Genomic DNA, 3,370 nt, shown 5'->3' with positions numbered 1-3,370 from the left:
ACCTCCAGTTGAGCCGGCCCAAGCGCGCGGGAAACACCAGACTTGTTTTTTTTTTCTTTTTTTTCACTTTTTTTAGTTCTTTGCTCTTTTTTTTAAACTTTTGTTTATACTTCCAAATATTCTAAATAAATTTATTACAAAAATCACTCTTCATAAAAACATTTGAAAATGTTGACCAAGCATTTGAAAAATGTTAAATGTGTATAAATAAAATGTTTATCATGTATACAACAAATAAAATGTGTATGCAAAAATTTAATCATGTATATAAAAAAGTTAATCAAGCATTTGAAAAAGTGTTGAACAAGCGTTTGAAAAATGTTAAATGTGTATAGAAAAAATGTTGACTATGTATATAAAAAATTTCAGTCAAGGATTTAAAAAAATGTTGAACAAGTATTTGAAAAATGTAAAATGTGTATAAAAAATGTTGACCATGTAGTGAAAAAAATGAAGAGAATAATTGATCATGTATATAAAAATGTTATTGAAGCATTTCAAAAATGTTAAATGTGTATAGAAAATGTTGATCGTGTACTAAAAATTATGAATTTTTCCTATCATGTATATAAAAATTTTAACCAACAATTTGTAAATATGTTGAAAAGTATTTTAAAAATGTTGATCAAGCATTTTAAAAATGTAAAACTTGTTTAGAATTTTTTTGAAGATGTATTTAAAAAATCATAATTTTTATAATATATATAAACATGCTAATCAAGATTTTGAAAGAAAATGTTGAACAAGTATTTGAAAAATGTAAAATGAAAACAAAAGAAAACCAAAAAATTAAAACCGAAAGAGAAATGAAATAAACCAAAATAAAAAGAAAAAATAAAACGAAATAAAAAATGTAGAAATAGTAAAAAGAAAGAATGAAGGCAAAACAAAAAACTGGAGAAGAAAAAAGAAAACCAAAAAGCATTGAAAACTGAAGAAGCAAATGGAAAAAGAATGAAAAAAGAAAAAAAGAAAAAGAAAGAAAAAAACCTGAACAAAACAAAAGAAAATGGAAAAAGAAAAAAAACCCAAAACCAGGGAAAACCCAGTTCTTTTCCTTCTTAATAGGTTGCACCCAAGTAGTTTAACACAAAATGGATGTTGTCCCAATGGTTATTAGTTTAACGGAAACACTAACGCCCACACGTGTGGGCGTTTGCATCTCGCCCACACGCGTGGATCCACATCCGTTTGTGGGTGCACGAATCTTGGCATGATTGTGGTGCCACGTAGGACTAGATTGGTGTGTGGGCATTCATCCGGTCGCCCACACGTCCGTTTCACCACACGGAGGGGCCGGTGTGTGGGCGTTTAGCAATTCACCCACACGCCAGTTTTCACTCACGTACAAGGGCTGGTGTGTGGGCATTTTCCATCTCGCCCACACGCCCGTCTCCTCTCTCCACACCCAAGCTGCCAGTTGCCATGCGTTTTGCAGTGTACATGGCAACTGCCCTAGCGTGCTTGTAAGCAGATGGCAACTCTCTCTTTTTTTTACCCGAACATGTCAGTTGCCATGTGTTTTGTAGGGTACATGGCAACTGCCCTAGTGTGCTTGTAAGCAGATGGCAACTCCCTCTTTTTACCCAACATGTTGTTTTGCCATGTCTCTTTGTAGCGCTACACGGTAACTGCCTAGTGTTAGTAGGTGGCAACTCCTAAGGTTTTCAAATCATGGCAACTATAGTAAACCAGACCATACATGACAACTACTTAGTGTTAGTAGGTGGCAACCTCTAAAGTTTTCAAATCATGGCAACTATAGTAAACCAGACCATACATGGCAACAGCTGCAGTTGTTTAAAATGGCATCTGGCACTTGACCTGAGATGGCAACTGCAATTGAGCAACCATGGCAACTGTAGTTGTCCGACATGGCAACTGTAGTTCAGTGACATGGCAACTGCGGTTAAACGGACATTGAAGAGGATCCGGACAATGGCAACTGCGGGGACGCGTGGTGACTATCACGCGGGGCGTGCGGGACCCTGATGTAGGTGGCTGAGAAAGGTCGTGTGGGCGTTATGCATTTTGCCCACACGTAGGCGTGTGAGAGAGGGACCGCAAGGAAAAAAAAAGGCGTGTGAGCGCTAGTTGTTTTGCCCACACGTGACGTGTGGGCTGTTCATCTTAGGCACCACACAAAACGTATGGGCATGCCACTTAACGCCCACACGTGTGGCACTTATCGTCGTCCTAGTTTAATGAAGCAACCTCGAGATCCCATGTTCTATCCCCACGGAATACCACTTTTACTCAGTTTTTCATTTTCAAAAGAATGTCGCTAATGGGCTGGCCCGATTACAGCGAACGCTTCAGCGAGAGATCGCTACTGTCTCACATTCTCGCGTGAGATATTGGCATGGAATTAAGGATCTCAGAAAAGAAGATGCTTGTATTAGCCAGCTGTTTATTAAAAGGAAGTTGAAACTAAGGATCGATTGATGGATACTTGCATGCTTGCCGCAAGGGCACAACTTAGCAAACTACTTCATCCATCTCGATTTTTAGACCCCTCTTATTTTGGGTCAAATTTTGACTACAATTTTTAGTAATAAAATATAAACTATATGTCATAAAAAATATTCCATGATAAATTTATTCCCAATACAAATACAATAATATAAAATTTTGTAACATATGCCTCATATTTTGTTAATTATTTAGATGGTCGACGTTTGACCCAAAATATGATGAGGCCCAATAAACCCAGATGGAGGTAAAAAAACTAGCAAACTAAAGTATGATGACAGAGAGTCAGAAGCAACACACATTAAAGTTTGACCCAATTCGGATGCACATAGTTTTTCCAAGTTCTCTCTCTCTAGGTCATGGGCGTCATGTCTGGCTTGGCCAAACTCATGACCTAAACTGTATCCCACATACTATTGTTTTTGATGAATAAGAACTTGGTTTACCCCTAAGAAAAGTATGATGATAGAGGGTCAGAAGCAACACACATGGCCAACGGTAGGCCGACCAGACGTAAACTTACCTCATCGATAGCGAAGCTGGATGCCACGACTGGTATTAACTGATTAAACATTTATGCCATACAACATTCTCTTTAATAATTGGTTTTGTCATACCAAATATATAGTTTGATCTCCGCCACCCACACGGAGCATAATTGGGCTTGTAGGAGGGTAAAGGCAATTTGACATTCTCCCGTGAGATCGGTCCCTACCTGATTGCCTGCAACTAACGCGTGATCTCATGTGCATCCTAAACAGAGGCACACATCACCAGCCTTATGCCGCCACACTGATAGGAGATCACACAACATCTATTTGCCGGCGTGACGACGCCATTTTAGAGAAGACGTGTTTCCGTTCTCTTTCTATTAATACCACCGGCAACGACTTGTATC

This window comes from Aegilops tauschii, chromosome 1 (genome assembly GCF_002575655.3).
Source record: "Aegilops tauschii subsp. strangulata cultivar AL8/78 chromosome 1, Aet v6.0, whole genome shotgun sequence".
Taxonomy (NCBI): domain Eukaryota; kingdom Viridiplantae; phylum Streptophyta; class Magnoliopsida; order Poales; family Poaceae; genus Aegilops; species Aegilops tauschii.
The sequence above is the reverse complement of the archived record's forward strand: the minus strand, read 5'-3'. Positions refer to the sequence as shown.